Here is a 23,937-nt window from a genome sequence, read left to right on the forward strand (position 1 = left end):
GCCTGATGTGGGGCTCAGTGTCACAAACTGCAAAATCATGACCTGAGCTGAAATCAAGAGTTGGACGCTTAAATGACTATGACATCCAGGCATTCCTTACATTTGTATGTTTAATGTCTTGACCAAAATGTATTTCTGTAATTATGGCTTACTCAACAGTTGTTACCATAACAGCATTGATTATCAGGATTAAATGGTCAATATGTACATTGGACTACCATGTGGAAAGATTACAATTTTCAAAACTGTATTTGGACATGATTTGAATTTATGAATTGACATTGATTAGGGACCAATTCCAGCCTTTAGACACTTGTTCCCACCATTTCAATTCTTGAATCTTCAGGGGTTTTCAGATCTTAATTGCATAACTCATTGAGTCTAGACTTGTTGCCATGAACACTTACTATTCCACGTTGCTTATAATTCCAAGAAAGGAAGAAGAAAACAGAATGGTTACTGAAAATAGAAGAAAACTGCATTTAGTGCTTTTATTCAACCTATATTGGGACTTCAATGCTAACAATAAATTTTCCTTTCTTGAGCACTTTATTTTCAGTATTGTACCCTTATGCTTTGCTGCTTCTTTTTCTTTTGGGCTATTCACTCACACTATAGTTGATGTATATGGTCTCACAGATTTACGATAATGGAAAGAATCTCCATTTTATTTTATTTTTTAAATTTTTATTTGAAAAGAATCTCCATTTTAAACTGTTCATTTGTCCTGATGTAAGATGTAGCAGCCTAAGTAAAAATGTCAATCTAAAAGCTGAAATTTTCTCATAAATCAGTTTTTGAATACTATTTATTGAAATGAGTTTTTCTTTGCTTTATATGAAACTAACACAGAACAATCAACACTAACAATACTTTACTTCCAAAAGCTGTGATTATTGCCTTTTTTCTGCACTGAAATGACAAACGGAAACTATGTAAATGTTCTGTTCTGTTTTGCTTTGTTTTCCCTTGTGGATTTCTCAGCATCTGTTTTCAAATGTATGAGCATGTAAATTGAATATATATGATTTTGATGACCTTAAAATAAATGTATGCAATTTGGTAGTCTGATGTACTTATAATTCTACTCAAAAGCTAGATCAAAGCTTTCTTTTTTAAAATACTACCTGTGAATAGAATTTGTTATTAGCGTTGTTTGATGTAAAAGCATCAGTATCTTTGGGAGAAACAAGTCAAGACAAGTAGCATACTTACGTTATTTATCTTTCGAAGTAAATAAGTATCTTAGAAGATATTCTCTTCTTAGAAAGCTTTACGATCAAAAAGAGCCAGATTTTAGGAAGTTACTTCCTCTGAGTCCAATCTATGCTCCCATTACAGATCCCTCGTGTTGTTATTTGTGCTTTAGCCTCTTTGGGTGATTGATAGAAACAACATCTATGGAACCTACACATTCAAAGCTACATCTACTTGTAACATCCCTTGTGGAAATTTCACCTTACCCAACGATATCCCCCTATAAACCTGACTAGTGTATGCTTAATTTAGCACCTCAAAGCAATTCAACTGAAATGTTTTCTTAGACATAGTAAGTTTGCACAAAGGTTTTATATTACATCTGTGCTGAAACTTTTAACAGTTCAGTTCTGTTTCATATACTCTCCTTATTCCAATAAAATTATCTTTCAATTAGGTGCTTAGAATATTGTGTTCTATTAAATTTACATTTAAATTAAAAATAAATAAATAAAGGAATGTGTACTAACTACTCAGACACTAGATTCCTATATGCAGTTCCTAGCTTTAAAAGTTAATGAGCTCCTATATATTGGTAGTTAGCTGAATTTTTTCCATGGTTACAATATTTTGTGTAGCATTGAAAATACCATTAAGCCACTTAGTGTTTTAAACGGAGTCATCCTGATGGATGCCTTTCAAAATATTAAAACAATTTTCCTGCTTTTCTAAAAGCCTGGTGGGGGGAGCACAATTGAATGGAGATGTTCGAGTGGTTTTAAAAGTCATTGAACATGTATCATTTTGGCAGATAGGACAGCTTGAACTGCTGCAAAATAAATCCCTGTTGCTTGTAGACAAGATGCTCCATAAGTAGGAGAGAATTCCTTTGTCCTAGATAAAAAGAAAGCTATATACACCATTGAAAGTATGTTTTCCCTTTAGTTCCTTTCAAAACAAGCTTAAATGGATTTAAATAGCCCAAAGTATTGAATACTTTTGGAGAAGACTGCAGAGATCATGCTGATCTAATTAGAAAAATTGCATGCTTTTTATATGCCATTTTCCTTTTTATTAGCCAATTGGAAATAATATATTATCAAAGGGAAACTCACTTTTCTTTTTTATGTAGTGCTCTTGCCCTATGTTCACTAGCTCGGATGCTGCAGTTCTATATTAAGCTTTTTGAATATGGGTGTGACCCTTAATTCTTTGCTCTAGTTCACTTCTTTGGATAAGGAAGAACGCATCCCACCCTACTATTTAGTAAATTACCACTCTGAGGAACTGAATGCCACCCTAGCGCATTAAACCTCAAAGACTTAATGCACTTTCATAGAACTAACCAAGAGTTATTTGCACACTGGAACCTGCAGGCAAGCTGGGAGAAAGAGAACTAATAAAGGTGTTCATAATGCACTTACACTGTAAAGTATCAGGATACTTTTATGCAACATTGAATGATAACACACTCAGAGTGTTTTCAGTGATTTTACCTGAAAAGAAAATTTCTACGCAGTTATCTAAACTGTTTTGACCCTTGTTTGGGGACACTGCTTAGCACTATTGATGAGCCAGCTGTGCCGAGAGCTCACTAGATCCAGAGGAGTCATGCTGACCAGACTCAACTGCTCCCCAGTGCCCACTGGCTTGGCTTTTTTCTGTCCCCAAACAAATCTGTTTTGAAATTTTCATATTGCCTGTACTCAAACCCCTCTTTGTTTCTTCCCAAATCGCACTTATCAGAAAATGAGCTCCTTACCTGCACTACTGAGTTTATAGGCATCAGTGATAACCCATTTCAAGTAAACCCTCCTTTTTTTTTTTCTTTCATAAAACTTTCTGTAGATCCTGACACAAGTTTTGTTACTTTTTTTTTTATCTCTTTAAAAATGTGTTGTTTCGGGGCGCCTGGGTGGCGCAGTCAGTTAAGCGGCCGACTTCAGCCAGGTCACGATCTCGCGGTCCGTGAGTTCGAGCCCCGCGTCGGGCTCTGGGCTGATGGCTCAGAGCCTGGAGCCTGTTTCTGATTCTGTGTCTTCCTCTCTCTCTGCCCCTCCCCCGTTCATGCTCTGTCTCTCTCTGTCCCAAAAATAAATAAACATTGAAAAAAAAAATTAAAAAAAAAATGTGTTGTTTCTTCTTTTGAATACTAATGCTTCCTCCTCTTGGTGATGACCCTCTTGGTCTTCACTAGAACCACCAAATATGCACTTTATGCAGATTTTGACTTCTTTTACATTATGTCTCTTACGGGCTTTTTCTCTAGTGCGTATAATATTCTCACCGAACCATTCCTAAAAAATGCTTCTTTATTCTGACTGTTCTCTTTATTGCACTGTCAGAGTTACTGCCTTCACGCTGTCGCCAGGAAACTGAAAAATAACTATAATCAATATAAAAGTTGACTATCAGATTTGGGGCGCATGTCTGAACAGTGATCAGCCTGATTCATAAATGTCATTCTTCTCGCTTAGATGGCATAAAGCTAAGGTAACTCCTCGTTGCTGAATTTTATTATCCAGACATTGTTGAACAGATAGATGAATGAGTAAATGAAAAATAAAGAAGACTTATTTTCATCAGATTTGGTCCTGTGTCATGGCTGTACCAAGGAGAAACTTGTAGCAAATGTTTGAAACCGGAGGAAGCTGTAGGGAGTTACTTTTGTTGGCCACATTTTGGTATGTAACTTCATCATAGTAATGTAGCAGAGAAATTGGGTGGATTTATTTCTCTATCATTGCAGAAATTTCTAGGTATCATTGTAGAGGTCCCCAACAGATCTTATCTTGGTATAAGGTGCCACCCACAGAAGTACTTGGGATCCTATAAGTAGGAGCCTAGATTTTGATCAACTTTGCCTCAAAAACTACTTTTAGACCAACTTTGCCTTAAACATAAAATCATACTCTGATACTCAGCCTTCTACTTCCGTTTATTTTAACCCTGTAGAGCTACAAGGGCCAAAAGAGGAACTTTAAGACTCACTCATTTTGGTCAATTGATTTCAAAAATGTCCCCAAATATTCACTTATTTCTCTATTTAGACCCTTTCAAATGAAACTGCAGATTCTCCCATCAAGAGATAGAACCTATTACCCCCTTCCTGTGAATTTGGCTGCTATGTTGATTTCTTTGCAACAAAATTTTGTAGAAATGACAACGTGCTGGCTCTGGAATAGTATCAAGAGTCCTTGCACTTTTTATGCTCTTTCTTTTAAAATGATGCCACTGTCCTGTGAACAATCCCAGCTGGCAGAGGCCATCCTCAACAAGCCTATAGACACTGTGGATTTGGTGGATGATTCTTTCCTTCAATGAATAATGAGGCTTAGTTTTATCATCTCCAAGATTACTTAATAATCTTAAAAGATTTCTCTGATGATTAAAAAAAAAATTTAATGTAAGCATGAGCCACCTAGTAGGCAGTCAACAATAATTTATGTTGTGTATACTATTTTCCCTTCTTCTCCAGATGTTTTATTGTTTTAGTCCATTTATTCATTTCTGTTAAACTCAGCAAAACATGTATCGAATGTCATTGCCTGGCTTTGGGCTGAGGTTCTGAGATTCCAAAGGTAGATAATACTTGAAACTCATCTTAAGAATCATATAAGCTTTCACGCAAACTCTTAATTAGGTCACTGTACTGGCTACTTCGCCAGGAGTCTCTCAGTTTCCTTTCATTGCCGACTCTCCAGTCTTACCTTCTATATTGCCATGAAACTGTTTTATCAGAAGATAAAACTGACCCAATCACTCCTCTTTCTTATAAAAATAAAATAAACACGATGCTATTGATCTCTGATTTGTATCATGTTACTAAGGATTACTCTATACATTTCTTACAGCACACATGCTTTTTCAGTCTTTTAAACCATTCTCTATCTCCTCTAAACCTTGGGCTCCTCATCAGTAAAACAGACATAAAGTCTTCTTCATATATCAAATGATTAAATATGATAAAGAGTTGAAAGCCCTTAGAACATCATAGTAGCACTCAGGAAAAGGTAGCTATTTCTATTGTTTCTATTCTAATATATTCAATTTGTATCCTTACTTCTTCCACCACCATTGCTTTTGCAACTACTTTCCTCTGATTTTATCTCTATTATCTGTTAACAAAGCCTTCCTTTTGCAAAAGTGAACTCTCCATAATCTTGACAAGTAAGGCTCTTTAATTCTATCTTAAGAATCATTACAAGCTAGTTCCCCTGAAAAGGCTTTCCCATCCTCTTTCCACCTTGTGTTTTTTATTCATCTTTAAGAATCAGTTCCAATATTATTTCCTTAGTGAAATGTTACTTCATTCCTTGAGGCAGAACTAGATATTTTATTTTTTGTGACCCACAGTTGTCTCACTCTTATCTCTGAGATGTCACTTATCAGGCTATCTTGCAATTTGTTTATTTTCATATGTTGGTTTGTGTATATTTTAAGGACATGTACTTTTTATCTATAATTTTATTTCCTTAGGGTCACAATATTGGTTCAACAAATATTGGGATAATTAATATGCACACTTGAGGATTATTCTAAAAAGCATCGATATTCTTCAGCTAGTATTTTAATTTAAGCTTTTGTTTTCATTTCTTTCTAATTGTGCATAGCCTTTTTACATCTCACTTACTCCTAGGTCTCTTCTGTTTTAAGAGAGAACATAGTCATAAAATAATTTCAGAACTGTAAAATAGTTCTGCTTCCTAATAACTCAAACAACAAAAAGCACATCCTATCAGAAATGATTTCTATATATGTTGTAAGACTTTAAAGTGGCACATTCAATTTATTTCTTTAAAATGATTTTTTGTGGTTGTTAATGGGCAAGTATTCATGCATTACCCTAATTTTTAAAAGTTCCAGATTTTCAATATAAAGGACGAATAAATATGATTAGTATATGTGGTAAATTCTACTGAGATAAATATCTGGTTTGGCCTTGACTAAGCATTTTTTTAGTAGGAATTGACCATGATGGCTCTCATGTTCTGCTCAACTTGACTAAGTTTTAGATAGGCTTTTTTCCTGATTATAGGTCACTATCCTTTTTCTGAGAGCATGTACTTTAGAGAACTCACAATTATAAATTCTTTCTCTGGCACTTTGATATTTAAATCTTCCTCCAGCTTCTTGCCAAGATTACAACCCCGGAATGTCTTTCTCAAGATTCTGAGAGCCATCTTTTTGAGATACAACTAATCAAGAAAGATAGGGCTACTGTCTCCCAGCATCTTTGGGAGGGTAGAATATTAACTTCAGTATAAGCCAATTAGTAAACACACATAGTCTAAGCACATTGACCAACACGTTTTTACTAACTCACCCCATTGCTGAGAAACTCTCCTGACTTTTGTTTTAGTCGAGTTGAGTTTTGCTTCTGTCCCCGACTCAAACAGTTTTGACCACTATTACAATAGTCTTTAATTAAGTTGTCCTCGCTTGTTTAATCTGGTACAATTTTTCATTGATAGCTGTTGATGTACACTATAAAAAAAGTTGTAGATATCTATTTCACAGTGTGGATATATTAGTTTCCTTTTGTTGCTGTAACAAATTGCCATGAACTTACTGACTTAGAACAACATGAATTTATTCTCTTACAGTTCTGAAGGTCAGGAATCTGCAATCAGTTTTATTGGACCAAAGTCAAGGAGTCAGCAGAGAGGGATCTTTCTGGAGGATATGTGAAGAGTGTATCCTTTCGAATTCTCTTTCCCAGATTCTTTGTTTACATTTTGTGGTGTATGGCCCCTTCCTTCATCTTCAGAGCCAGTGGCATAGCACCTGCAAATCTCATTCTGCTTCCATCATTGAATTCTGTGCCTTCTCTGAGCTCTTTCCTGGACCACCCCCCCTGAAAATCCAGCATAATATCTCCATCTCAAGATCATTAACTCAATCACACAAATTTTTATAGTTTCCGATGCAGATTCGGATGCAGATATCTGGCAGGGGCCATTATTCAGCGTTATACACACTGGGTTGAAAAGTCCCTAAGTCTGCAAATAAACGCATATCTGGGAACTATTTCATTCCTAAGCTTACCAAAAGAATCAAATTTTAGTTACATGCTGTTTGGAAAGACTGAAGACCAATGGGCAACGTTAAGAATTCAAACTTCCTTTGCTTATATTGGCCCAACACTTGCATCTGTACCTACAAGACAAATGCACAGATGCAAATCTCATTCATGTTACTGAGGATTTTGCAATTTACAAAATAAGCTTCTATGCTGCTTACCATCTGGGCTTGTGAGGGTTTTAGGATAACATTACTTTCTTTTTACGTGATATTGTTTAAAAATATTGATAAGAATGGTGACAGAATTGCAGAATTACAGTAATTTTTTTCATTGTTTCCACCTTAATGCTTGCCGAGTAGGTGCTATGATAAAGGAGGTTGGACTCGACTAAAGCTCATCATTTAGATCACCAAATGTATAAATTCTTGCTTAATTTTATGTATGCCAAAGTGAAAAGAATTTTTCGAAATGCAAAGGGTCTTTACAAAGCTATCTTTCATCACGTGAGTGCACTATGTGAGTCTTACCCTAAAACACCGCAGGGACTCCCCCATGAAACTCAAAATAAAAGGCAAAACCCGAAAAATAACTTACAAGGGCTTACAATGACCAGTGCACTCACTAGCTCTTCCAAGGCCACCCAGTCTCCTCTTTCTTCCTCCCACATGCCAGGCAAATTCCTGCCTTGCGATATTTGTACTTATTCTCTCCACCAGAACACTTTTTTTGAGAGAGCCTCATGGCTCACTGATTCTGCCCATTAAGCCTTTGTCAAAAGTCACTGTATGCTAACTAATTTGGATGTAAATTAAAAAAAAAAAAGTCACTTTCTTAGTGAGGTCTTTCCAGACCCGATCACATAATTTAAAATTTCACCCTGCTCCCATATTACTTATTTGTTTGTTTGTTTGTTTGTTTATTGAGACATTTACTTACATATGTCTTTACTTTTTTATTTAAATGAAATGAAAGTTCATAATGTGAAATGCATAAACCTTAAATATTTCACGTAGAAATCTCGTTTCTCCTACGCGTCCTGCGCACCTTCTCTCTGCTCCCGCAGACAACCAACTGTTCTCCTTTCAATCACTGTAAATTAACATTTCCTGTGCTTGAAGTTCATTAAATGGGATCTACAGAATGTACTCTTTTGTGTATGGATTCTTTCATCCGATATTTTTGAAAGTAATCCGTGACATCTGATCTACTTTTCATTATCCATCCTCTTGTTGATGGAGTTATAGGTTGTTTCCAGTTTAGTGGAGTTATGTATTGTTTCTAGTTTGGGGCTTTTCAAAATAAAGCTACTCAAAAAAGTTTTGTGTATTCTTTTTTAGACACAGAGTTTTATTTCTGTTGTATGCACACCTGTATTAACCACAATTCTCCAGAGAAACAGAACCCACAAGATGTGTGTTCATACATTAAGAGAGATTCGTTTTAAGGAATTTTTTCACATGGTGGCAGAGGCTTGGCAAGTACAAAATCTGATGAGGTAGATCAGCAGATGGAGATTCAGGGAAGAGCTGTAGTTCAAGGTATAAACTGGTCAGCTGGCAGAATTTCTTTTTGCTTAAGAGAGGCCGGTCTTTGTTTTATTAAGGCCTTCACCTGATTGGATGAGGCCCATCCACATTATGAAGGACAATTGGCTTTACTCAAAGTCCATTGATTTAAATGTTAATCTCATCTAAAACCACCTTCACAGAAATACCCAGAAAAACATTTGACTAAATATCTGGGCCCCATGACCTAGCCAAAAGGACACATAAAATTATCCACTATGAGTAGTTTTTATTTTTTTCCTTCTAATATTTATAATTCCTATTTTAGTTTTTGTTACCTAGTTGCATTTGGATCATCAGCTTAATATTGAATGAGAAGTGAGATTAGGCATCCACACTCCATTTTCTATCTTAAAGAGAAAAGTCAATCTCTTACCATTATATATTACATTGGCAGTATGTTTTTCTAAATATCCTTTATCATATGGCAGATATAGTTTTAATTTTATTTTAAAAGAAATAATCAGTGGGCACTAAATTTTGCCAAACCTTTTCCCCCACCTATTGAGATGATTATATATTTTTGTTCTTTATTCTATTAATGTAATGAATTGCACTGATTGGTTCTAAATATTAAAACAACTCTCAACTCCTGAGATAAACCGCAGTTTGGGACATGATATGCTATTTTTTTATGTATATATATATACATATATATATATTTCTGGACTTAATTTGTTGATGCTTTGGGCATTTATGTTAATTAAAGACAATGCTTTACAATTTTTTTTTTAATTTAATGAATTTGAGTTAGATAGTGTTTTCCCCTTCTTTATTTTTTGAGGCATGAAACTTTTGTGATACTGTGTACCCTTCAGAATCTTCCACTTTTGGTTAAGGAATTGAGTCAATGTAGGAAAATTGGATTTTCTCCCTAGGAATATGAAATCAGGTGTCAGAGAATAAAGAATATTGTCAAGCTCCTCAGTAGGTGTTGTGAAGATGAAGAATCTGGGTTTGAACCATTGGGAAACCCACCAATCAGAAAGATAGAATTTCCTGGGTTCTGTGCTGACAACTCAGAGCCTGGATCCTGCTTTGGATTCTGTGTCTCCTTCTCTCTCTCTGTCCCTCCCCCGCTCATGCTCTGTCTCTCTCTCTCTGTCTCTCAAAAATAAATGAACATTAATTTTTTTTTTTTTAGAAAGGTAGCTATAATTAGAGAAAATGACCTTGAAGTAGAGACGAAGCATGAGGCCATGAGTGAGAGAGATAGATACTTTCTACTTTCAAGGTACAGTTTCTCTCGAAGGAACTGCACTTTCTCTTCACATTTCATAAAATTCCCCTAAAGTTTAAAATAAATTCTCTTTTATGGGAGACCAAGGGTGGAAGAACATTACCAAAATGAGCTCTGGTTGCCATTTATATATTTCTTGGTTATGTGTTTTTAAAAATTGGGTTTGGGGCACCTGGGTGGCTCAGCTGGTTAAGCTTCCGACCTTTGGTTTCAGCTCAGGTCATGATCTCGCAGTTAATGGGTTCCAACGCTGTGTGCTCTGTGCTGACAGTGTGGAGCTTGCTTGGGATTCTCTCTCTGTCTCTCTCTCTCCCCCTTCCTCTCTGTCTCTCAAAATAAATAAATAAATAAAAAAATTTGGGTTTGATTTTGGAAAATACAATTTGAAAAGTGTGAACAATTCTCGGAGGACAGAAAGGAACTAGAGGTAGGGAGGTTGACAAGCATTCTGGCAGCTTGCAGTAATTTATTAATATTCCATTTCTTTAATCAAATAGCTGACTGATATGACATTACCAGGGAAAGCCTGGTTAAATTTTACTCCCGTCTCTATATTATGTGCAGAGTATGCTTTATTTATGACATATATAAATTCAATATGTAACCTTTGTGTTTCATAAGTATATTTTTGTCCCTAATGGAATCTTATAATGAAACGCTTTAAAAAGCTCTGAGACTTTTGGGTACTCAAACAACTTTAAGTTTAAATTAACTTAAGAATTGATTTCCACTTCAAGCAGTGTTTTAAGAAATGCAAAGTATAGATTGGACTACATCTTCAAGAAAGAATCTTCAAATTGATAAGTCTAAATTTTACCCTTGAACACTGTTTCAGCTTAACACTGTTTAGACATGAAAAGCCCCATGACACCTAATTTAGTGGCAAATGCATACATAGATCCCCAAGGAAATTTCTTCTCAGCTAATAGCCAACGTGTGAAAACTGCCTTTTACTCAGGTGGCTGTTTTCCACCCTCATCCTCTGGAACGGGCAGGACATATATATATATATATATATATATATATATATATATATATTCTCTTTTATATATACCCAGGAGAGAATCCTGAGAGAATAAAAAAGAAAGAAAGAATGAAAGAAAGAAAGAAAGAAAGAGAAAAGAAAAGAAAAAGAAAGGAAAAGAAAAGAAAAGAAAAGAAGAGAAAAGAAAAAAAGAAAAGAGAAAAGAAAAGAAAAGAGAAAAGGTACCTGAATTTAGAGCATTTTTATCTTCAAATCATGTTAGGTCTGCTTTTTGTTCACTTGTGATTTCATAAATAATGACATCTCTGGTTAGCATTGATTTAGTAGAAACCTTATTCTTTATAATTCTGTACATTTTGTCTAGATAATTTTGTATTCTCCCACAGCATGGATAGCCTTTGTCATCATAAGGACAATTGGACTGTTTATTTTTGGTTTAAAAATCATATACGTATTTATGTATACATATGTATATATATGCGCAAATGTATATGTGTATGTGTATATTCTTCTGAACTCTCTTTGGAAACTAGTAGGTTTTATATTAATGTTTAAAAAAAATATACATGTTGGTGTAAAACTGTAGAAAATGATTGTCAACTTTCTTTCTGGGATTTACTTATTTGAAAAAATGAATTGATAAAATGATTGCCAATGGCTGGTCCCTAAATGAATAATTTTTCAGTCCACTTTTGCTATTGAATTTATTTTATTTTTAAATGATTGTAAGTTAAACTTCAGTTAGCTAATATGCAGTGCAACATTGGTCTCAGAAGTAAAATTTAGTGGGGCCCCTGGGTGGCCCAGTCGGTTGAGCCTCCGACTTCGGCTCAGGTCATGATCCCGTGGTTCCTGAGTTGGAGCCCAGCGTTGGATTCTGTGCTGACAGCTCAGAGCCTGGAGCCTGCTTCAGATTCTGTGTCTCCCTCTCTCTCTGCCCCTCCCTTGCTCATGCGCTGTCTCTGTCTCTCAATAATAAACATCAAAAAAATTAAAAAGAAGTAAACTTTAGTGATTTATCACTTACATACAACACCCAGGGCTCATCATAACAGGTGCCCTCTTTAATACCCATCACCCATCTATTGAATTTAGATGTACATTGGAAATTATTTTTTAAAAAATCTTTTGCATTTTCTTTAAAATTCTTTCTGCTTCATATTTGAGCTTTGTCCATGAAAGAGGGGCTGGTTACTGAGAGCTTGGATGGGAGGGCAATGGGGTTTGGGGACTTCAATTTTTCTCATTTAGTCTGAAGCAAGAAGTCCACTCCCTTATTCGATTTTCAGAATAAGGATGGGAAATGGAGAGTTGCATGTACTTTATTTGAAGCTTCAGACACCAGAGTGTTTGACACCTATGAAAGGAAAAGTTTCCAGTCTTGCCAATTTATCAGAAGGCCAGTTAGGCTGAAATTAGGGATGTTTCTGACTACGGGGTCTCTGGAAAGCCCAGACACAGATAAGATATAATTTTGTACAGGGAACTTTGGTAATAGGGAAATGTAGTAGAACATTACCATGGGGTTAGACCTGCGGAAAGCCCAGTCGCTGGCCCTTATTTGAACCTTGGTCAATTTCCTACCCAGAAGGCATGAACTCTCCTCACGTTTCTACTTCTTTTCTACCATGAAATGGTACTTACTCCTCTCAGGAGTAAGTAAACAAGGATATCGTATGCAGCAAGTTTTAATTCTTTCATCAGATAACTTTATCCTTAAAACAAGTTCCAGAGAAATCTAACATTTAAAAAGTGTGGCGTTTAGTTCTTCACAGACCACACAAATCTTCCATATCAGTATGTCCATATTTTGGAAAGCTTTTATTTTGAACTAATTTGAAACTTACAGAAATGTTGCAAACATTGGATAGAGAGTTTCTATTTACTCCTCACCCAGCATCCACTAATGTTAACACCTTACTAACAGGATATTGTCAAACCAGGAAATTAACATTCTTTACTCAAATTTTACTGGTTTCTCTACTAATGTCCATTTCCTGTTCTAGAAGACTATCTAGGATACTGTGTTACATTTACCTACTTTTTAATTAAGAAACTTTATTTTTTAATTTTTTTAAAAAAATTTACATCAAATTAGTTATCATATAGTGCAACAATGATTTCAGGAGTAGATTCCTTAGTGCCCCTTACCCATTTAGCCCATCCCCCCTCCCACAACCCTCCAGTAACCTCAGTTTGTTCTCCATATTTATAAGAAACTTTATTTTTAGAGCAATTTTAGGTCACAAAAAAATTATGTGGAAAATACAGTGTTTTAATATGCCCCCGTCCCCACACATGGATAACCTCCCCTATTATCAACATTTCTTATTAGAGTAGTACATTTGTTATAGTCCATGAACCTACACTGACACATCATTATCACCCAAAGTCCAGAGTTTACACTAAGGTTCACTCTTAGTGTTGTACATTCTATGGGTTTGACAAATGTAAGTGACATGTATTATCAAATAGTTTCACGGTCCTAAAAATTCTCTATGCTCTATTCATGCCTTCTTCCTCCTTAACCCCTGGAAACCATTAATCTTTTTGCTATCTCCATAGTTTTGCCTTTTCCAAAGGCAAAGGGCTGTTGGAATCCCACATTATGTCACTTTTCCAGATTGACCTTTCACACTTAATGAAATGCATTTAAGTTTCTTCTTTGTTTTTTCATAGTTTGATAGCTCATTTCTTTTTAGTGATAAATAACATTCCACTGTCTAGATACACCAGTTTATTAATCCATTCACTTACTGAAAGACATCTTGGTTACTTCCATGTTTGAGCAATTATGAATACAGCTACCATAAGCATCTATAAACATGAAACATCTACTATAAACATAAAAGATACATTTTATGTCCACACAAATTGAAAACATGTTTTCATGTTTGAAACATAAGGTTTCATGAATTGAACACTTATCAAAATATAAGTGTTGGGATATATATATATATATATATATATATATATACACACCAGGGTGTGTGTGTGTGTGTGTGTGTATATATATATATATATATATATATATATATATACCAATTCATGAGGGGTAAATACGAAGAGGTGTGACATCTGGATCAAATGATAAGCATATGTTCAGTTTTGTAAGAAACTGCCAAATTGTCTTCCAAAGTGTCAGTACCATTTTGCCTTCCAACCAGCAATGGATGAGAGTTCCTGTTGCTCCGCGTTCTTTCCAGCATTTGGTGGTGTCAGTGTTCTGGATATTGGTCATTATAATAGGTGTTAGGGTTGCATTTAGTTTTTATTTCTCTTCGTGTCCTCCAATTTTCAATAATTCCTCAAGCTTTTTTTTTTCTTTCATGATCTTGAAACTTTTGGAGAATTATCGGTTATTTTCTAGAATGTCCCTCCATTTGGGTTTGTCTGATATTTTCTTATGATCAAAATGAGATGAATTTATGCTGTTTTGACAATAATACTAAGTACTTTTTTTTCTTTGTCCATGTGTCTTACCAAGGGGTTTATGAGACTAATATGATAATCTTATGAGTTGGGATATTAAATTTGTCCAATTGGTTATGATGGTCTTTGCTGTTTCTGGACTATACATTACTAATCTTTGTAGTTAAGAAGTATATCTTAGGGGAAATACTTTAAAGCCATCCAAACCATTTTTCTCTTCAAACTCCCACCAAATATTAGCATCAATAGTTGGGTCTAAGAGTTAAAAAAAACAAAAAACAAAAAACAATATTATCAACACTTATCCTTCCTTATTGGAAAGGAGATGGAACATAGATTGGACTCAGGAATGATAGCTATATTTTCTCCTAAACAATTGTATGGATCAGCAGGAACTTTTATTTTTACCTTACTCTTTTCATTTTTTCCCCCTAGGGGACATGGGGGCATAGAAAGTATTGAGAAATGGGAATTCATTGTTGGACATTGGGCATCTTAATTTTAACTGACTGTTGGGCAGTCTAGTAGAGTTATTAAGCATGGAATTCTTATTAATCAAATTCTTAGGGAAAAGTTAGGGCTGCAGATAAATCCTGGGGTTGTCAGAATGCAGACGGTACTAACCATAGGACCAGATGACATCACTTAAGGAGGGAGTATTGGTAGTGAAAGAAAGGAAATGTGAATTAAGCACATGACAACCCATTATTTAGGAAGTAGGGAAAAGAGGAGACTGAAAAGGATGCTGAGAAGGAAATACAAAAGGAGTGGGATTAAAATGAAGGGTGCTTGATATACCATGGCTAAAGAAAGAAAGGATTTCAACAAGGAATGATTATTTTGTCAAATGCAGTAGAAATGGCCACCAAAATGACGATCGAGAACAAACCACTGGATTTAGCAAGATGGTATTCATATACCTAAGGTAATATACTGCAGAACCGATTCTAACCTACTTTTTCCTCTTTATGCTATCATCCTGATGGCCTGCTCCTTGCAAAGACAGCATATCATTATATTTCCAATTTCAACCTATTTTTTTCTCCCATTCTAAGGTTTTAGGTAGGCTCAGGGACATGCTTGTAAGAAATCGACACCCATTCCTCCTTGGATGACAGCTATTCTTTGTGGAAAGTACCATCTACTTGTGACCAATGTGTGTTTCCTGACACCTTGCAAGGCATAAATGTTTTCTTGAACATCTTCATGAACCAGGTTCAATTTTCCTGCATTGGACAGCCTTGTTTTCATAGATTTTATTTTGTGCTTGTTTTTTATTTCCTAGTTTCACTAACAATTCAGTTTCCTTTTCTGTTTATTCTTTTCCTTCTTTTTCTTTTTAAAGTAGGTTTCAAAGAAAGGACAGTAGCAGTCCATTTTTTATTCACTGTGTCTCTACCTACATGCAATAAAGTTATATAAAACAAAGCTCTGTATTGTTTTGTTCCCAATTACAATACAATTCAACAGTTCCCTGAAATGGAACCTGGAACTTAGAAGCAGACATTCAATAAATATTTATTAAATAAGTGAAAAAAAAATTTTACTGGAAGTTCAGTTAATTCAAAATCGCACTTCAAAACTCCACGATCCCTAGTTATTTTATTTTAATTTTTTTAAAGTTTATTTATTTTGAGAGAGAGTGTAAGTGGGGGAGGGGCAGAAAGAGAGAGAGAGAATCCCAAGCAGGCTCCACGTTTTCATCACCCAGCCCGACACGGAGCCCAGTCCCACAAACTATGAGATCATGACCTGAGCAGCAATCAAGAGTCAGACGCTTAACCCACTGAGCCACGCAGGCACCCCTCTACTTACTTCTTCTTCTTTTTTTTAATGTGATATTCTCTGAAAAGTATGGAGTTCATTATATTTTTTCTAATTTTTAATTTCTATTTGCTGTATAAAAGATTTTTGAGGGTGTTGTTGTTTCTGTTTTGATTTGTTACCATTCCTTCAAGTAGTTGTTTTTTTTTCAAATGTTTGGTGGTCATTGAAAACTATCTGCTAATCTTTACATTTTAGTTGCCTTAATTACCTTATTTTTTTTTTATTTTTTTTTTTTAGTACCCTATCTGGGGATTTTGGGATACAGAAAGATATGGTATCTGGATGGATTTTCTGTTTGCTTTTCTCCTGGAATGTGTGTGGCCTATAATTCTTATCTCTTCAGTTACAGGGCTAACATTCAATTATTTAATCTAAGGCAAATAGTTCTGCTTCCAGTTACTTAGCCCAAATGAAGAATATATTAGTAGTCAGCGCTCCTTACTGTTCTGACTTGTTGATTAATTAATCAGTTTGATGAATACCCTCAGGCTTCTTAATCTGGGCTTGGAGCTTCACTGAACTGTTCTTAATTTTCTCTCCTGTTCAAGTGGAATTTCTAGACTCATTTTATCTATCTTCCAGATTGTTAAAATGCATTTTCTTGTACATGTCAATATCAAATAGACATAATGTTTCACAGCTAGCACCAGAGGTTAGAAACAACAGAGGCTTAAATAAGGAAGAAGTTGGAAACTTCTTACCAAATCCAGGGGCTAGGAGTCCAAAATACACCTGGGGATCTCACAGTGTTTTCAGAGCCTCAGGTTCCTACCTTTGTGCCCACTATACTTAGCTTATCAAGGTACAGTGGTATCGTGGAGCTCCAGCCACTAGGCCTACATTGCAGATAGGAAGTGGGAACAGCGAAGGCAAAAAGAACACATGCAAGCTGTCTGTACCCCTCCTAAGGAACTTTCTCTGAGGTCTCACCTTATAAATCCCTTATGCTTCACTGACTACAGCGGGCTGTAAGAAGCTAGGGCATGGAATCATATAGTACAGTACTACTTAAAGTGTGATCCTTGGATGATGCTGGCCTACAAAATGTTGGCTTCTCTTCTATGAAGAGATTAATAGAGAAAGTGAGAGCGAGTAATGGGAACTCGATAGAAATTTGACAGTTGGACAACATGTGAATTGTATTTTATAAAATAAATGAGCCACATCAGATTAGGAAGAATAAGTAAAATGAAATAAAAATAAAATCATGGTCCTTCACCTGGAATAAAAGTGGATTCTTTGATCACTGAAGAAACAGAGAAGGGAGATTGGGAAGTCAACTAGACACCTCTACCACAGCGATAATCTCGATAAGGCTGCTGACAAAGGACAGAGAGTGGAGGCTCCAGAATTTCCACATGGTAGTTACCCTGGGACTTGACAACTTCTTTCCAACTTTTCCCAAGAAAGTATTTCCTGGGGAATGTCTAGATTTATGGCTTGGTAAGAGGTAAAGGAGAAAATATTAACTGATTATGCAGAATTGGATTAAATGACAGATCTTATAGCATGAAAGGGTAGGGGATAGGATGAAGGTATGTTTAGAAATACATTCAAAAAATAAGGGAGAGCGGTTGTGTAGAGTAGAAATGCAAGATCTGTTCTGACTGAATAAATGACATAAAAGCAATTTGTAATAGACACCCCTTTTTTTCAAATTTGAGAATATATTTTGAGATCTTTAGTTAGGAAAAAATCCCTTATTAATTTGCTGAATATGGGCAGATATATTTTTGAGTTAAAGAAAACAGATTTATAATAAATCAAAATAATAACATTATTTAATTTTAACTAGTTAGTATTTATTCCAACATACAATATGAACATTTAGTTTACATTTTTAAAAAAATTTTTAATGTTTATTTATTTTTGAAGGAGAGAGAGACAAAGTGTGATTGAGGGAGGGGCAGAAAGAGAGGGAGACACAGAATCCGAAGCAGGCTTCAGGCTCCGAGCTGTCAGCACAGAGCCCGATGTGGAGCTTGAACTCACAAACTGCGAGATCATGACCTGAGCCAAAGTTGGACGCTCAACCAACTGAGTCACCCAGGCACCCCCACATTTTTTTTTTTACTTGCACATGATTTCAAATAAATTATAATGTAATGTTTATCACTAAATCAACTCGAGAGTGCTATGGACTGAATTGTGTTCCCTCAAAATTTATATGTTGAAACCCCAACCCCTAACGTGATGATATTTGGACGTGGAGTCTTTGGGAGCTAATTAGTTATGAGGATGGAGCTCCCATCCTGTATTTATGAAAAACAAAAACAAAAACAAAAACAAAACAAACATGTGAGGACACAGCAAGAAGACAGCCATCTGTAAGCCAGGAACCTTGATTTTGGACTTCTTGATCTCAGTCTTCCCAACTATGAGAAATAAATTTCTGTTTTTTAAGCCACCTTCTCTGGTATTTTGTGATAGAAGCCTGAGTAGACTAATACATAAGGTTAATAGAGAAGTAACATTTCTTCATGAAGTCGAGATACTTAGGGAATTGACATTATATTCAAATGTATTTTGCTTAATATTTTAATTTTCTTCATGCCATTAATACATGTGCTTGGAGGAATAAACACTCCAACTAAAATGGCATTTATTTCAACAGATCAGATCTATGAAACAATATTTTATATTCACCTGCCCTAGGTACTCATAACACTATAGTGAATTTAGTCATGTCTTTCACTTGGTTATTGTCTTTTGGTTAATTTGTTAAGACAAGTCCATTGAATTATACAGATTTTATTCTTTTATTCTTTGGCTAATTTTGCATGCACCATAAATATATAAATATTTTATTAAATATATAACTCCAATATTGCAACATTTTAGAATATATGTTAAAAACCTTCAGGATTTATTTATTTTTCCAAACGGCACATAGGATTTTAGGATCAAGAGACAGAATTTAATCAAATTATAGGATTTCAACATCTAGTCACATTTTAATCATATTCTCATCAATCCTAATTCTAAATAAGAGGTGGAGAAAACACAATACTGTAACCTGTTCTTAAAAATTGAATAATCTTGGGGTGCCTGGGTGGCTCAGTCGGTTAAGCGTCCGACTTCAGCTCAGGTCATGATCTCATGGTTCCCGAGTTCAAGCCCTGCGTTGGGCTCTGTGCTGACAGCTCAGAGCCTGGAGCCTGTTTCCGATTCTGTCTCCCTCTCTCTCTCTGACCCTCCCCTGTTCATGCTCTGTCTCTCTCTGTCTCAAAAATAAATAAATGTTGAATTGAATAATCTAGGAGTATGTTTTCTATTTTATTGTGATATCTCAATTGGGTATTCCAATTTAGTCATACCCGTGATTCATTCAAAAGCATTTTCTCTTCTGAAACATACTCCCCTATCCTGAGTAAATTTGCTTGAATGATGTCATTTACATAGGTTTGGGCTTATATCCCATTTCTTGAAGTGGATTTCAGGATTCAAAAAGAAATTATGCTTGTACATTTTGAAGGTAAGAACCCTCTAGGAACAGTGTGCCCCATTCAATGTGACAATTAGTCCCTAATGTACTGGGACCTAAGTAAATGATATGTGCATATATAAACAGCATTAAAGGAAAGTGAAATTCAAACAGTCAGGTCCTAGTAAAGTGGACCTGCTATTACAGCAGATAACAGGAAATTTGTATGGAACCAGAGAAGACCCTGAATAGCCAAAGTAACATTGAAAATGAAAGGCAAAGCTGGAGGCCTCACAATTGTGGGCTTCAAGATATATTATAAGACTGTAATCATCAAGACAGTATGATACTGGTACAAAAACTGACACATAGACCAGTGGAACAGAATAGAGAACCCAAAAATGGACCGACAAATATATGGCCAACTAATCTTTGACCAGGCAGGAAAGAGTATTCAATGGAAGAAAGACAGTCCCTTCAACAAATGGTGTTGGGAAAACTGACAGCGACATGCAGAAGAATGAATGAATATGGACCACTTTCTTACACCACACACAAAAATAAATTCAAAATGGATGAAAGACCTACATGTGAGACAGGAAATCAACAAAATCCCACAGGAGAAAACAGGCAGCAACCTCTTTGACCTTGGCTGTAGCAACTTCTTACTAGACATGTCTACAGAGGCAGGGGGAATAAGAACAAAAATGAACTTTTGGGACATCATCAAGATAAAAAGCTTCTGCACAACAAAGGAAACAATTAACAAAACTAAAAGGCAACTGATGGAATGGGAGAAGATATTTGCTAATGATATATCAAGTAAAGAGTTAGTACTAATCTATAAGTACAAAATCTGTAAGTAACTTGTCAAACTTTACAGCCAAACTTTACAGCCAAAAAACAAATAATCCAGTGAAGAAATGGGCAGAAGACACGAATAGACACTTATCCAAAGAAGATATCCAGATAACTAACAGACACATGAAAAGATGTCCAACATCAGTCATCATCAGGGAAATATGAATCAAAGCCACAATGAGATGTCACCTCACACCTGTTAAAATGGCTGCAATGAACAACTCAGGAAACAACAGATGTTGGCAAAGATGCGGAGAAAGGAGAACCCTTTTGCACTGCTGGTGGGAATGCAAACTGGTGCAGCCACTCTAGAAAATAGTATGGAGGTTCCTCAAAAAAATGAAAAAGAACTACACTATGACTCAGCAATTGCACTACTAGGTATTTATCCAAAGGATACAAAAATGCTGACTTAAAAGGGTACATGCACCCCAATGTTTATAGCAATGCTATTGACAATGACCAAAGTATGGAGAGAACCCAAATGTCCATTGACTGATGAATGGATAAAGAAGGTGTCATATATATCTACAATGGAATATTACTCAGTCATTAAAAAAGAACGAAATCTTGCATTTGCAACAACATGGGTGGAACTGGAGGGTATTAAGCTAAGTGAACAAATCAGTCAAAGAAAGGCAAATATCATATGATTTCACTCATGTGTGGAATTTAAGAAACACAACAGATGAGCATAAGAATGGAAGGAAAAATAAGATAAAAACAGAGAGGGTAGCAAACCAGAAGAGCCTCTTAAATACAGAGAACAAACTGGGGGTTGCTGCAGGGGAGGAAGGTGGGGGGATGGGTTTAATGTGTGATGGGCATTAAGGAGGACACTTATTGAGATGAGCACTGGGTTTTATATGTAAGTGATGAATCACTGGGTTCTACTTTTGAAACCAATACTATACTGTATGTTGACTAACTTGAACTTAAATACATAAATTTTAAATAATAATAAAATATATAAATAGTATTGCAATTATCTGCTCTCAATGATACTGAGGGATAGTAGTGGGCAACAAAGTGGGTGACTTCTGACATTATAAAGCACAGTCTTTTGATATCTTGAATTCATTTTGTGATACTTAAAAGTGGACTTCAGAACAGATATTTTTATAATGAAGCATAAGAATGATCTTAAAAAAAGCAAAAGAAAATTGCACATAGAAACTTTCCGTGTTCATCCTCCACCTGATGCTTTTCAAGGGTTCTGAACTATCCATAGCCACCTGATATGCCACCTAATGTGAAAGGTCTGATTATTTGGTAGCAACACATTTTATTTATAAGAGCTTTATAATATATTTTAATATCTGATAAAGAAAAGCAGCCATATTCTCCTTTCTATTTTCCTCAAATTTAGTTGATATTTAGTTGGCATATTTATTCTTCCAGAAAAATGTGAAAATAAACTTTTCAGCTTCAACTAAAAGGTATTAGGAAGTGTTGGGTTTTTATGAAGCTCCATAAATATCAGCACTAATAGCGAAAACACATTAAGCTGATAAAGTGCCACCTTCATTATCAATAAAGGTTAGTTGGAAAGACATGTCTTAGATGTTATAAAATGTTTAGAGTTTCCTAAATCCGTGTCCCCAAATGAGACTTCGCCAGGTAGTCATTGACAGTGCCGGAAACTACAGGTGTTGTAAGGCACAGAAAATATTCTAGTTAGCTTATTGCAGACAACACATCAGACAGTTTACTCTCTAGGTGAAAACCAATTTCAAAGAAAGAGAAGGGGTATATGTGGGGTCAATTCATGTCTATTTCTTTAGTCTAAGCTTGGTCAACAGAAAATATACTCCTTTCATGGTTAAGGTAGGTGGTGCATTGATTTAGCAGACACATTAAACTAACGTTAAGCTTCTATACCGAAGGGCAAAGGAACAGGAACTGTGGCTTCCCTTCCAATAAGTAGAATAAAAAATAGATGTACGCAGTATTTATGCGTTAATTTGAGATTGCTTTAAACATTTCTATGCTGTTTTCTTGCCAAATAAAATTATCTCTCTTTATTTAAAGTTTATTTCTTTATTTTGAGAGAGAGAGAGAAAGTGCACAGCAGGGGAGGGGCAGAGAGAGAGAGAGAGAGAGAGAGAGAGAGAAAGAGGGAGAATCCCAAGCAGGCCCCACCCTATCAGCACAGACCCCAACACGGGGTTCGATCTCAGGAACCGTGAGATCATGACCTGACCAAAATCAAGAGTCAAAGCTTAACCAACTGAGCCACCCAGGAGCCTGGAAATTATATCTTTTAATTTAATAAAGTTCTACAACATTAAAAGTAAGCTAGAATATGTTTGTTAAAAGATGTGGGCCTGCAACCTATTTTGAAAATCACTTTTTGGCAAATATTGGTTATTTTATGATTAACAATTTTATGATTAACAATTTATGATTAACAATTGGTTATTTTATGATAAACAATTGTTTAGCTTTTTAAAATTCCTCTTGAATCATTTATAATTTATACTTTGCAAAATATTTCCATTCTCGTTTTATCTTGATGCTAACCTCTATTGGCATAGAGTTGTACATAGTATTTTCCATAATGTCTTTAATCTCTTCCATATCTAGATGCTATTTAGTTTATTCTCATTTTAATTCTCAGTGCTTAAACTTTGACACATGGTAGGAATATAATAAATAGGCATCGATTGCATTTGTTTTCAGAACTATATTCCAGAATCAGTTTAAGAGAATGACACGAATTTGATCTATATGCCTTGGCGTTGGCTGAGTTCTCATAAAGGAAACATAAGATTTCACACTGATTATTTATCCTACATTGTATACCTGTCAAGTACTATTGTTAAAGGCAAAAATAATTTTAGCAACAAGGATATTATATGAGAAAATCGAGTTTAATAATAAAATATTTATGACACCAGTACAATTGTGGCAATACAAATAATTTATTTTGCTGTCTGCTTAATGTATTAGGGAGAAGTATTGAAGATAGACCCTGGATACATGTGACACATTTTTCTCTCTATCTTCCATTAAGAATGTTAAAACAAAAGTTACCTTATATTTTATCCCAAATACACAAGTTGTTTTGTGGAATCATAAAGTCTGAACTTACTAGATAAGGGAATGTTTTTTTCACCTTTCCCCTCCTAAATTTTTTTTGTTTGTTTTGAATCTTTGTTTTACTTTGTTTTCCATTCCTTCTTATGAATCATAATTTGATATTTCATGGAGGTAGAAGATTGGGATGGAAAGGGATGCAGTTAAAGTATCAGAGGGATAAAAAGTAGAAAGGAAGGAAAGAAGAAAGGCTTAGCTTTAAAAAAATCTCAGATCACTCAAATTTAAGCACAGATTTTTCTCCCACAGAGACATGGATGTATGAAGGGCGGATCCCAAAGT

General features: G+C 35.3%; 1 long non-coding RNA gene across 2 annotated transcripts in view; it reads right to left on the minus strand.

Moving 5' to 3' along the window:
• Window positions 1-248: 248 nt before the first annotated feature.
• Window positions 249-23,937, minus strand: part of LOC123577495 — a 36,555-nt gene continuing 12,866 nt past the window's right edge. Inside the window, exons 3-4 of one of the 2 annotated variants that reach the window (XR_006701878.1) lie at window positions 9,066-9,137; window positions 249-459 (exon numbers count right to left, since the gene is read on the minus strand). This is a non-coding gene — a long non-coding RNA (uncharacterized LOC123577495). Of the gene's footprint in view, window positions 460-6,529; window positions 6,685-9,065; window positions 9,138-23,937 lie in introns of those variants that run through there. The other variant, XR_006701879.1, reaches the window with a different exon arrangement.

The sequence above is a fragment of the Leopardus geoffroyi genome, chromosome D2, assembly GCF_018350155.1.
Source record: "Leopardus geoffroyi isolate Oge1 chromosome D2, O.geoffroyi_Oge1_pat1.0, whole genome shotgun sequence".
In the NCBI taxonomy this organism is placed as follows: domain Eukaryota; kingdom Metazoa; phylum Chordata; class Mammalia; order Carnivora; family Felidae; genus Leopardus; species Leopardus geoffroyi.